This window comes from Hyperolius riggenbachi, chromosome 5 (genome assembly GCF_040937935.1).
Source record: "Hyperolius riggenbachi isolate aHypRig1 chromosome 5, aHypRig1.pri, whole genome shotgun sequence".
NCBI lineage: Eukaryota > Metazoa > Chordata > Amphibia > Anura > Hyperoliidae > Hyperolius > Hyperolius riggenbachi.
The window spans coordinates 18,895,069-18,908,814 of NC_090650.1; the positions used below are offsets into that span (position 1 = coordinate 18,895,069).

Below are 13,746 nucleotides of genomic sequence, written 5' to 3' on the forward strand. Positions count from 1 at the left end.
GAGGAGGAGACAATCAGTGTCAGAGAGGTGTAAGTGGGGAGGGGAACAGTTTGGTAATAATTATCACTATTCAAAGTATGTATAGAAGTGATCATTACCAGCACAGAATAAATTTAAAACTAATACAACATGTGAAGGAGGGCCCTTGCAAGGTTGCACTCTCTGCATCCCTATTGTGATGTTGCTGTGTGTAAAAGTGTATTCATCCATGGAAGTCAATTGGTATCCAACTCAGATGACAGCAAACTTAAATGAAGTTGGTTAGTGAGGGTTCAAGCAGTTTGTAGACGATCATAACCATTACAAAAATATCCCAAAGGGGCATCCCAAAAAATTTAAATGTATGGAAAAGTTAGTTGAGTTATCCAAAGTAAGGGTCGTGGAGCAACAGGATTTGAATACAGAAGTAATTAATTTACGAAACTGTCTCAAAGCAACACACTGATTTCATCAGGTTAAAAGTCTAGATAAAAAAAGATAAGTACATTGTAAGTTTCGGTTCCCAAATGGTATCCAAAAATATGATTGTGGTTGGAAGGCCAAAACTCTGATCTACTGTTCTTCTTGATTAGAAAAGGTCAATGAATAATTATTTGCATTCAAATCCAAAGCAGTGCATGCATACCAAATACCCCACAGATCATCAGAATCGTAACTCTGAAAATGTATGAAAGTGAAATTTACCCGTTATGATAGGTATCTTGAACAAACAACAAATCGGTTTAGTTAGCATTCTGAACCAACCTAAGGTCAACCTTCACTGTTCATTGTCTAGTAAACTGAATTCTGATTGGTTGCTCTAACCCAACAGCAGTGATGTCACTAGTCCAACCCACACAGGTTCTGCCTCTGGCATTCAGATTCGACAAGGACACTTTAACGTTCAGGTGGATATACACTGTGACTTTTGCCTTGTCTTTAAGCCTGGACTTTCATTTTTCTGTACGAGTGTGTTTTTGGGGGGTACAGCTCAAATCTCCCAGCTGTGAAGATTCGCCCGTCTGTGGGCGATGTAAGTCAACTTTGATTGCTTCAGCTTTTTTATACCCATATATAGATATATAAATATGTAAATGTTATTTATTTAGTCTGGAGATCTGTACAGTATGTGGACAATGGGGTCTGTGCATACCACTTCCATTTCTGGCTCATCCATCTCCATGCTGCGGGGGAGGGATCATCCTCTGTAGTAGCCACTGCTGAACAAGCAATAAACGGAAAATTGATGTAAAAAAAAACAAAGTGTTGTCTCCTTTATTCCGCTGATAGTGACAATGCATTCATTGTGATTGCCTCATTCCTGGCGCTGAGCTGACCGTGTGCAATCCGCTCATTTCTGGGACTGACAATGGGCAGGTAGGTGTATTGATAAGTAGAATATTGATAGTGTGAGATTTGTGCTCACCAAACAGAAATGAACTGCCCATCATCAGGTGATCATGGGCAGATTCAACTAAAGGTGGCCACACACCATACAATTTTTTTAAATATCTGTTCAATTTAATTGCAATCAATTTTTTTGACTGATTGTAACATTTCAAAAATATGACCAATGTACCACACACCTACGTTCAATTTTTTCCTCAATTATGATAAAAATGATTGAAAAACTCAGAGAAAATTGCTAGGGTGCAGTGGCGTAGCAACGGGGATAGCCGCCGTAGCGTTGCTATGGGGCCCGCGGTATCCCTACGCCACAGGGGCCCGTGCAGAGTCAGTGGACTTTTTTTGGACTTTTTTATTTTTTTTTTAATGATGCCGTCAGGGCCCCCCCTCAGGCCCGTCCGCCCCCCCCCCCCCCCCCCCCGATAATTTTAAAACAGAGGCGCGCCGCCCTCCCCCGGCCCCCCACCTCTGATAAGGTGGCTGGTGAGGAGGGGGACCACGTGGCGGCGCATTGATCCTCCCTGGCTGCCGGGCCGACACTTACTGTATAGTTCCGGCCAGCCAGGGAGGCAGAAGGAGGAGACAGCAGGAGGAGTCAGAGAGTGACTCAATCTCTCCGAGACTCCACAGTCAGTCAGACCTCGTGGTGACTGTCTGACTGGCTGCGACCAGGAGCAGGAGGGAGAGGACCGAGGAGGAGAGCGGAGCACACCGACCTGACCCGACCGTGCACCGTCCCACGCAAGCTTGTAAGTACTTTGTGCGTGCGTGGGGACGCGTGCCTCACTGGTGCTGCTGCCTGCAGTGGACAGAGGTGGGTGGGTGATGGGGCCAGCCCGGGGGACTTGCTGCCTGCTGCTGCCAGCCTGCCACCCATACCTGGCCAGCGGGCGGCCATGATGCAACCTGGTGCTGGGGGGGGGGGGCAGGGTAGAGAGAGAGAGAGATTTGCTGGGGGGGGGGGCGGAGAGAGAGTTGCTTTTGCTGGCTGCTGGGGAGGTGGATGGGGGGAGCGAGTTGCTGGCAGGGGAGGGGGGGGGGGGGGGGGGTGTAGAGAGTTGCTGGCTGCTGTGGGGGGGGGGGGGGGGGATGGGGGAGAGAAAGGTGCTGGCTGCTGTGGGGGGGGGGGGGGGGAGAAAGGTGCTGGCTGCTGTGGGGGGGGGGGGGGATGGGAGGAGAGAAAGGTGCTGGCTGCTGTGGGGGGGGAGGGGTATGGGGGAGAGAGAGGTGCTGGCTGCTGGGGGGGGGGGGGGGGGGGTATGGGGAGAGAGAGGTGCTGGCTGCTGTGGGGGGGGGGGGGAGATGGGGGGAGAGAGAGGTGCTGGCTGCTGTGTGTGGGGGGATGGGGGGAGAGAGAGGTGCTGGCTGCTGTGTGTGGGGGGATGGGGGAGAGAAAGGTGCTGGCTGCTGTGTGTGGGGGGATGGGGGAGAGAAAGGTGCTGGCTGCTGTGTGTGGGGGGATGGGGGAGAGAAAGGTGCTGGCTGCTGTGTGTGGGGGGATGGGGGAGAGAAAGGTGCTGGCTGCTGTGTGTGGGGGGATGGGGGAGAGAAAGGTGCTGGCTGCTGTGTGTGGGGGGATGGGGGAGAGAAAGGTGCTGGCTGCTGTGTGTGGGGGGATGGGGGAGAGAAAGGTGCTGGCTGCTGTGTGTGGGGGGATGGGGGAGAGAAAGGTGCTGGCTGCTGTGTGTGGGGGGATGGGGGAGAGAAAGGTGCTGGCTGCTGTGTGTGGGGGGATGGGGGAGAGAAAGGTGCTGGCTGCTGTGTGTGGGGGGATGGGGGAGAGAAAGGTGCTGGCTGCTGTGTGTGGGGGGATGGGGGAGAGAAAGGTGCTGGCTGCTGTGTGTGGGGGGATGGGGAGAGAGAAAGGTGCTGGCTGCTGTGTGTGGGGGGATGGGGAGAGAGAGAGGTGCTGGCTGCTGTGTGTGAGGGGATGGGGGAGAGAGAGGTGCTGGCTGCTGTGTGTGGGGGGATGGGGGAGAGAGAGGTGCTGGCTGCTGTGTGTGGGGGGATGGGGAGAGAGAGAGGTGCTGGCTGCTGTGTGTGAGGGGATGGGGAGAGAGAGAGGTGCTGGCTGCTGTGTGTGAGGGGATGGGGAGAGAGAGAGGTGCTGGCTGCTGTGTGTGAGGGGATGGGGAGAGAGAGAGGTGCTGGCTGCTGTGTGTGAGGGGATGGGGAGAGAGAGAGGTGCTGGCTGCTGTGTGTGAGGGGATGGGGAGAGAGAGAGGTGCTGGCTGCTGTGTGTGAGGGGATGGGGAGAGAGAGAGGTGCTGGCTGCTGTGTGTGAGGGGATGGGGAGAGAGAGAGGTGCTGGCTGCTGTGTGTGAGGGGATGGGGAGAGAGAGAGGTGCTGGCTGCTGTGTGTGAGGGGATGGGGAGAGAGAGAGGTGCTGGCTGCTGTGTGTGAGGGGATGGGGAGAGAGAGAGGTGCTGGCTGCTGTGTGTGAGGGGATGGGGAGAGAGAGAGGTGCTGGCTGCTGTGTGTGGGGGGATGGGGAGAGAGAGAGGTGCTGGCTGCTGAGGGGGATGGGGAGAGAGAGTTGCTGGCTGCTGCCAACCGCCACCCATACCTGGCCGGCGGCCATGATGCTACATGTGCCTGGCTGCTGTGTGGGGGGGGGGGCGAGGATTGGTTTATTTTCTGCGCACATAACAATTATGTGAATTCTCCCCACATAGCGACTATTTTCTGGTGGCTGCTCCCCACATAACGATTATGTTCTGGTAATTGCTCCCCACATAACGATTATTTTCTGGTGATTACTCCCCACATAACGATTATTTTCTGGTGATTGCTCCCCACATAGCGATTATTGTCTGGTGACTGCTCCCCACATAGCGATTATTGTCTGGTGACTGCTCCTCACATAGCGATTATTGTCTGGTGACTGCTCCCCACATAGCGATTATTGTCTGGTGACTGCTCCCCATATAATGATTTTTGTCTGGTGAATGCTCCCCCCACATAGCGATTATTGTCTGGTGACTGCTGCTCCCCACATAGCTTTTATTGTCTGGTGACTGCTCCCCCCCACATAGCGATTATTGTCTGGTGGATGCTCCCCCACATAGCGATTATTGTCTGGTGATAGTTCCCCATATAACGATTATTGTCTGGTGAATGCTCCCCCACATAGCGATTATTGTCTGGTGATAGTTCCCCATATAACGATTATTGTCTGGTGAATGCTCCCCCACATAGCGATTATTTTCTGGTGAAATGCTGCTCTCTTTACAAATATTTTCTGGTGAAATGCTGCTCTCTTTACAATTAATTTATTGTGAAATGCTGCTCTCTTTACGATTAATTCAGGGCTGAGGAGTCGAGGCAATTTTGGGCACTCGGAGTTGGAGTCGGAGTCGTTGATTTCATAAACGTCAGAGTCGGATGATTTCTGTACAAAATCTACAGCCCTGTTAAGTATTAGACTAAGGAGTTGGAGTCGAGGAGTCGGAGCCATTTTGGGTATCTGGAGTCGGAGTTGGAATCATGGTTTCATAAACTGAGGAGTTGGAGTCGGAAGATTTTTGTACCGACTCCACAGCCCTGAATTATTTATGGTGAAACGCTGCCCACTTTACAATTCATTTCTGGTGAAATGCTGCTCACTTTACAATTATTTTCTGGTGAAATGGGGGGAGGGGGTGGTGGAGGGAGGGGAGGGGGGGGGAGGGGAGGGGGGGGGGCCCATACAAAAAATTTGCTATGGGGCCCAGTCATTTCTAGCTACGCCCCTGCTAGGGTGTGTATATTAATAAATTAACAATCCAACACACACCATACAATCTTCAGTAGAAATTGAAGAGAATTATCTGGCATATTGGATCGATTTAAATTGTAAAAACGGGAAATCCGATCGGATTTTTCAGTCAAATGAAAAAAAATGCTTTCGATTTTTTGAGAGATACGATCGTTTTTATCGAATTACTGTAAAATCGGATCATTTTATTGTATGGTGTGTGGCCACCTTAAGAGACAAATCTCGCTCTGATCGAGAAATCTGTCAGCTGCCCATACACAGCATGTTGATTACCAATCGATTTCATGCTGAAATCGATCAGGAATCAGCCTTGTGGCACCGAATCTGACGCTGCCCCCCCCCCCCCCCCCCCCCCCCCCCCACCCCAATATCAAACGTATCACTTTTTGGGCATGAATTAAAAATGCCGATTTAAAGAGACAGTTACGCGAAAAAATAAATGATGATATAATGAATTGGTTGCGTAGTACGAATAATTACTAGAATATTAGAAGCACAGAAAATATTCTCATATTTTTATTTTCAGTTATAGAGTGTTTTTTTTATAACATTGCATCATTCTCTAGTATTTGCAGTTTACACACTACTCAGCATTCTAAATGATTTTACAGAGCAGGTCTATGAACTTTTGAACTGTTCTCTGCAGAAGAAAAAAAATTACAGTGCCTGACACTTGAGATAAGAAGCTTCAGATGACAGAACTCTCTGCGACTTTGAAAGTCATGGAGCTCAATGGCTTTTTTGCATAGATAACAACTGGAGTTTCTTAACTCTTCCTGTACTGGAAACAATATTAGACTTATGTATCTTTTTTGTGCTTCAGTGTCTCTTTAAAGCACACCTAAGATGAGTGGATTATGAAGGCTGACATATTTATTTTCTTTAAAACAATACCAGTTGCTTAGCAGACCTGCTGATCCTCTGCCACTAATACTTTTAGGCTTCTTGCACACCAAGACGTTGCGTTAGGTGCTACGTTATGGTCGCATAACGTGCACCTAACACAATGTATGGTGCTGCAAGAGCCGACGGTAGAGTGAGCCGCGTTAGGCGGCTCGAGTCCTATAATGTCTCCCAGAGTGGCGCTGATTGGCCAGCGGGACCACGTGATGCGGAGCGAGACACTCCGCATCACGTGGTCCCGCGGCCAATCAGCGCCCGCCAGTGCAGTGAATATTAAGTAGCCATGTGCGCGGCTACTGTAGCTGTCTCTCCCCGCCTCCTCTCCGCCCCCCACTGCGCATGTGCAAACAGTCTAACGCGGCTATAGCCGCTCCAACGCCGTAGCATGCTGCACTTTGCACAGAACGTGCAGCGTTACATGTAACGCAACGTGGGCTGTGTGAACAGCCCACTTGTGTTACATTGCTGTGCGTTGGGGGAGCGTTACAGGCGCACGTTAGCCATAGGCCCTGAACAAGCATGCAGCAGTTCAGGTGCTCTGACTGAAGTCTGACAAGATTACCTGCATGCTTGTTTCTGTTGTGATTCAGACACTACAGCAGCAAAAGAGATCAGCAGGGCTGCTAGGCAACTAATATCATTTTGAAGAAAATAAATATGGCAGCCTCCATATGCCTCTCAATTCAGTTGTCCTTTAAAAGTAGATTATGAGAATGGGTTAAAAGGCGTTTGAAAATGATCTGCAATCACTGATATAAATTGGGACTACATTTACAGCGATGCCCATAATTATTCATACCCCGGCAAATTTTGACTTAAAGTTACTTTTATTCAACCAGCAAGTAATTTTTAGACGGGAAATGGCATAGGTGTCTCCCAAAAGACAATAAGACGATGTACAAGAGGCATTATAGTGGAAAAAAAATTCTCAGCTTTTATTTACATTTGAGCAAAAAGTGTCCAGTCCAAAATTATTCATACTCGTCTCAATAATCAATAGAAAAGCCTTTGTTGGCTATTACAGCAATCAAACGCTTCCTATAATTGCAATCCAACTTTTTCCATGTCTCCACAGGTATTTTGCCCATTCATCTTTAGCAATGAGCTCTAAATCTTTCAGGTTGGAGGGTCTTCTTGCCATCACCCTGATCTTTAGCTCCCTCCACAGATTCTCAATTGGATTCAAGTCAGGACTCTGGCTGAGCCACTCCAAAACGTTAATGTTGTTATCTTCACCACTGTTGCCAGGGCCGGCCCTAGACTTTTTGCCGCCTGAGGCAAAATTTTTAAAAAATCGCCAAGCCCCCCCCCCCCCCCCGCCCGTGGGTGGGGGGGCCACCGAGCTGGAGGGATAGCGGGCAGGAAAGGGGTATTGGGCCTAGCAGTGGGGAGGCCCCCCCCCCATCCCTCACCTGGGTCCCTCGATCTGCGCTACCCTCCAGCTGTAAATAGTTAAGTACCAGCGTATAGATTAAGAAGCAACCGGCGGGGATCACTCACCTTTTCTGCGTTCCAAAGTGCGCTCCACTGACGTCACTTCCTGCAACGCCGTCCACTTACAATACTGTGCAGGAAGTGACGTCAGTGGAGTGCTCGCTGGAACGCGGAAGAGGTGAGTGATCCCCGCCCGTTGCCTCTTAATCTACACACTGGTACTTAACTATTTACAGCTGGAAGGGAGCGCAGATTGGAAGATCCAGGCGAAGGAGGGGGGGGGGGTCCGACCCCCCTCCCCACCGCTAGGCCCAATACCCCCTTTCTGCCCGCTACTCCTCCAGCTCGGCGGGCGGCCCCCCACCCATGGGCAGGCGGGTGCCCCCCTGATGTGCCGCCTGAGGCAAATGTTTCACCCCGCCTCATGAGCGGGCCGGCCCTGACTGTTGCTGTTTGTTTTGGGTCATTGTCATGCTGAAATGTCCACTGGTGCCCAAGGCCAAGTTTCTCTGCAGACTGCCTGATGTTGTCGTTGAGAATCCTCATGTATTGTTCTTTTTTCATGCTGCCGTTTACTGTGATTAGGTTCCCTGGTCCATTGGCTGAAAAACACCCCCAAAGCACTAGGTTCCCACCATCATGTTTGACACTGAAGATGGTGATCTTTGGGTTGAAGGCTTCCCCTTTTTTATGCCAAATGAAGGAAACATCATTGTGACCAAACTATTCAATTTGTGTTTCATCTGACCATAACACAGGAGACCAGAACTCTTCTTCTTTGTCCAGATGAGCATTTGCAAAGGCCAAGCAAGCTTTTGTGTGCCTTATCTGGAGAAGTGGCGTCCTCCTTGGTCTGCATCCGTGGAACCCAGCAGTGTGCAGTGTCTGTTCGATTGTCTGACTTGAGCCATTGCCACCAGCAGAGCCCAGATTCACCCGGATGGCCTTGGTGGTGATCCTTGGATTATTTTTCTCCTCTCTCACTATCCTCCTGGCAAGCACAGGTGTCACTTTTGGCTTCCGACCATGTCCTCTGGATTTTCCACAGTGCGGAACTTCTTGTATTTTTAATAATACTTTGCACTGTAACCACTGGAACTTGAAAACATTTAGAAATGGCCTTGTAGCCCTTTTCTGATTTGTGAGCAGCCACAATGGGCAGCCGCAGGTCCTCAGTGAGCTCCTTTGTTTTAGCCATGTCTGTTCACAAACCAATTGCAGAGAGCTGCTGTTTTTCACCTGTTGAGTTGATTAAAACAGCTGCTCCATACAGGGGCGTAACTAGGAATCGCCGGGCCACCCTGGAGAAATTCTTAGGGGCTGGAGGGGTCGCAGCATGAGGGGAGAGCTTGGTGGCACGTCGGTGGGGAGGGTGACGGTCCCCCCCTCCCTCACCTCTGGCTCTGCGCTCCTCTCCAGCATTGAATAAAGTGTATGCAGGCGGCGGGGCAGCGGCAGATAGCTTCCGTGCGCTCCACGGATGTTCCTCTTTCTAGCTTCTGACATGACTTCCTGTATAAACAGGAAGTCGCGTCAGACACTAGAGGGAGAAATGTCCGCGCTGGAGCGCACGGAAGGGATGTATCTGCCGCTGCCCCGCCGCCTGCATACACTTTATTCAATGCTGGAGGGGAGCGCAGAGGGGAGAGAGCCCAAGGTGAGGGAGGGGGGGACCGTCCCCCCTATTCACCGACGTGCCACCAAGCTCTCCCCTCATGCTGCGACCCCTCCAGCCCCCCAAACACGGCCCTGAGCGGGCCCCCCACGAGAGCATGGGCTGCATCCCTATTGTTATGCCCGTGGCCCCCAATGAATCAAGGTAATTAGGATTCTTTAGAACAGCGTGGACTATTTGGAATGGTATAGAACATTGGATTTTCCCACAGACTGTGACAGTGTGTGAAGTGTATGAATAATTTAGCACTGGACACTTTTTGCTCAAATGTAAATAAAAGGTGAGAAATGTTTTTTTCCCCAATAATGCCTCTTGTACATCGTCTTGTTGTCTTTTAGGAGGCAGAAAATTTGCCAGGGGTATGAATAATTATGGGCAGCACTGTATGTAATGCTTTGTGGATTTCCCTTTTATGCTGGGGATATCTATACTTCCTTACAGGGGCTTCAAAAGCAGCTTTGTGCTTCTCATCAAACTTCACAGCAGGAAAGAAATAGCAAAATCATACTGTGCTTATTTTGTCATTTACAATGCTACTTATTTAACAAAACTTTACAAGTTTGCAAAAGCACTCCTTGCCAAATCAGCCATTTTGTTTGACTACTATAAGGGAGTTTGACCCTTAGATTGCCACCAATGTCTGTAGGAATTTCCAAGTTTCTGCATCCATACGCTACAGGTTACTTCTGCCTGCCACCAATGTCTATAGGCAGCCCCGGATTTACCTCACAGGAGCCTATAGGCACAGATGTCCCGGCACCCTAGACTCCGCCCTCTATGAACCTACAAACACCTGTCGAACTCCACCACAAGTGTGCTGGCTGTCCCAGCTGTCACTTCTCCTTTACTTCCCTTGCCTGTCATAGGTAGCTACAGGTGCCCCTAAGTAGGGCTGCTCAAATCCGAATCTGAGAGATACCCAGATAGTTGCTATCCGGATATGTTCCAGTAAACCTGTGCGGGGGGGGTCAAGTTTACTATGTCTCACGCCTTCTTCGTCCATCCCTCGGCGCCTCCCACGATGCGGTCCACGTTGCGGTCACGTGACTACAAACACTTCCTCCTTCAACTCGGAAGGAGGAAGTGTTTGTAGTCACGTGACCGCCGTGTGGAACGCATCGTGGGAGGCACCAGAGACGGACGAAGAAGACATCAGACAGGTAAGCTTAACTCCCTCCCCCCCCGGCAGGTTTACTGGGAGATATCCGGATAGCAACTATCTGGGTATCTCCCGGATTCGGATTTGAGCAGCTCTACCCCTTAGCATTAGGTAGCTAGAGGAACCTCAGTATTAACTTCTCATTTACACTCTGCTCAGGACTCTGCGTAGGTAAGAAGGGAGGTGTGACGGATTGCGGAGAAACCGCTGCGCGTTCTGGCAGTGAGGCGGCGGAATCCGCGCTCAGAGCGGCGGTTTCCCCGCAGCAGCATGCTTCTAATTTGCCTGGACCTAGTAGTGCACACAGATGGAGAGCTACGCGCGCGCCGCAAAACAGGCTCTTTATGCCAATAGGAGAAGGGTCAGCTGATCGAGGCGGTCAGCTGATCCCAGCTAAGCAGGTGATTGGTTGATTGGAGCTGGGCGGCGCTGGGGAGCGCTCCACTATATTAGAGTGACCATATTTTTGTGGGTCCAACCTGGGACGGGGAGGGGGGAGGGGGGGCGGCGCGCGCAGCGCGCCACGGCGAAAGGTGGGAAGGAGTGAGGAGCGTGCAGTGGCGAAGACTGGGGGAGGGGGGCTGCGGCGCGCGCCGAAAAAATGGGCGTGGCCATGACATTGTATGGGCGGAGCTAACATAATGATGTAACAGCAAGGCATAAGAAAGCAGTGTTTACACCATGATGTGGACAAATGAGACTTTGTATCATGGGTGTGCAGAAACTGTGTGATGCTAATAGTATACCGTAACCACAAAGCAGCAAACATAGCCATCTATGACCATTAAATAATAAATGCAGTAACAGTTACCCCGGACACCAGAAAATAAACGCAATAGGCAACATGTCAGTATAAAATAAATGCAATGCGGGCAAACATGTCAGTACAAAATAAACGCAATGCGGGCAACATGTCAGTACAAAATAAACGCAATGCGGGCAAACATTTCACCAGACAATAAACGCAATGCGGGCAAACATGTCAGTACAAAATAAACGCAATGCGGGCAACATGTCAGTACAAAATAAACGCAATGCGGGCAAACATTTCACCAGACAATAAACGCAATGCGGGCAAACATGTCAGTACAAAATAAACGCAATGCGGGCAACATGTCAGTACAAAATAAACGCAATGCGGGCAAACATTTCACCAGACAATAAACGCAATGCGGGCAAACATGTCAGTACAAAATAAACGCAATGCGGGCAACATGTCGGTACAAAATAAACGCAATGCGGGCAAACATTTCACCAGAAAAGAAACGCACTGCGGCCAAACATTTCACCAGAAAAGAAACGCACTGCGGCCAAACATTTCACCAGAAAAGAAACGCACTGCGGCCAAACATTTCACCAGAAAAGAAACGCACTGCGGCCAAACATTTCACTAGAAAAGAAACGCAATGCGGGCAAACATTTCGCCAGAAAAAAAAAGCACTGCGGGCAAACATTTCGCCAGAAAAGAAACGCAATGCGGGTAAACATTTCGCCAGAAAAGAAACGCACTGCGGCCAAACATTTCACCAGAAAAGAAACGCACTGCGGCCAAACATTTCACCAGAAAAGAAACGCAATGCGGGCAAACATTTCGCCAGAAAAGAAACGCACTGCGGGCAAACATTTCGCCAGAAAAGAAACGCACTGCAGGCAAACATTTCACTAGAAAAGAAACAATGCGGGCAAACATTTCACCAGAAAAGAAACAATGCGGGCAAACATTTCACCAGAAAAGAAACAATGCGGGCAAACATTTCACCGGAAAAGAAACAATGCGGGCAAACATTTCACCTGGAAAAGAAACAATGCGGGCAAACATTTCGCCTGGAAAAGAAACAATGCGGGCAAACATTTCACCAGAAAAGAAACGCAATGCGGGCAAACATTTCACCTGGAAAAGAAACAATGCGGGCAAACATTTCACCTGGAAAAGAAACAATGCGGGCAAACATTTCACCTGGAAAAGAAACAATGCGGGCAAACATTTCACCTGGAAAAGAAACAATGCGGGCAAACATTTCACCTGGAAAAGAAACAATGCGGGCAAACATTTCACCTGGAAAAGAAACAATGCGGGCAAACATTTCACCTGGAAAAGAAAGCATTTACTCACCTGGCAGAAGTGTCCGGCCTCTGGCGCGCTGCTCTGTCCCGGGACCGTCTTGTTCCTCCTGCTCTGGTCTCCCGCGCTGACAGGGCTACGGCAAGATGGCGCCCGAAGCCCTGTACTAGTGACACAAATAGGTCTCCAGTACAGGGCTCCGGCAGCCATCTTGCCGTAGCCCTGCTCGCCTGCTGGTGTCGGAAACAGACACCGGAAGAGGAGGCTGGAGCGGGGCTGCGGGCAATGAACTGGCACGGCGTCTATAGACGCCGCTGCCAGTTCATTGAGGAGAGAGTGGCCAGAGTCCCGAGGCCGGGACGTCCCGCTGCTGAAAGCGGGACGTTTCCCGGGACCTCATTAAGCCTGGGACAGCGGACCCCGAATCCGGGACGTGTCCCGGGCAATCCGGGACGTCTGGTCACTCTAACTATATATATCTCTTGCTGTTCAGTTGCTGGTTGTCTGGCGTTGCGAATACCTATGTGTTAGCACTCAGACCTAGTCAGATCCTTTAGTGTGGTGGAACCAGGTGGACCTGGGAATCCACACTTAGCCAGTTCACTGTATTATCATCTGTGTTATTCCTTAGACCAGTTCCAGGGTGTAGAGACCACAGACCTCACACCCCAGACTAGGAATATTGTATATCATCTGTGTTATTCCTTAGACCAGTTCCAGGGTGTAGAGGCCACGGACCTTACACCCCAGACTAGGAATATTGTATATCTGTGTTATTCCTTAGACCAGCCCCTGGGTGTGAGACCACGGACCTCACACTCAAGACTAGGCATTATTGGATATCTGTTTATGAATTGTATCTCTCCTGACTTCTCTTCTGTTTTCTGATTCGGTATCTTCGCACATCTGATCTACTGTTGCCGACCCTGCCTGTCCCTGGTTACCGAATCTGTCTCCTGTCTCTGTACTTTATCTGTCTGTGTGTTGCCAACCCGGCCTGCCCGACCCTTCTGGCTGTCACCCAACCTTTGGGTGCTCAGTCCTCCTGCAGGGGTCCCCTGCTCCTCAGAGGGGGGCCCTGCTGCAAATCCCGTCGGGGACTCCCCCTCCTGGAGCCCTTGACTGCAGTAGAGTCTTTCTCTACTTATTGGACCACCTACTACCCCGGTGGTTCAATTCCTACTGTTACACCAAACACTTACACGCTTCAGGTGTCTAGAGGTTAGTACTATATCTGTATTATTGGTGATTCTGCAGATCGCCAAGAATCAGATTCTCTCTGGTTGCTGACACCTATCGTTACAGGAGGGAAGCACTTGGGGAGAGGAGCTGCCTTTCCTTCATCAGACGCCTGTGGGCACACGCCTAC

General features: G+C 50.2%; 1 long non-coding RNA gene across 1 annotated transcript in view; it reads left to right on the top strand.

The window, feature by feature from the left end:
- The first annotated feature begins 1,954 nt into the window (after nt 1–1,954).
- Nucleotides 1,955–13,746, top strand: part of LOC137518000 (uncharacterized) — a 246,625-nt gene continuing 234,833 nt past the window's right edge. Inside the window, exon 1 of the long non-coding RNA XR_011020726.1 lies at nt 1,955–2,135. This is a non-coding gene — a long non-coding RNA (uncharacterized lncRNA). The remainder of the gene's footprint in view (nt 2,136–13,746) is intronic.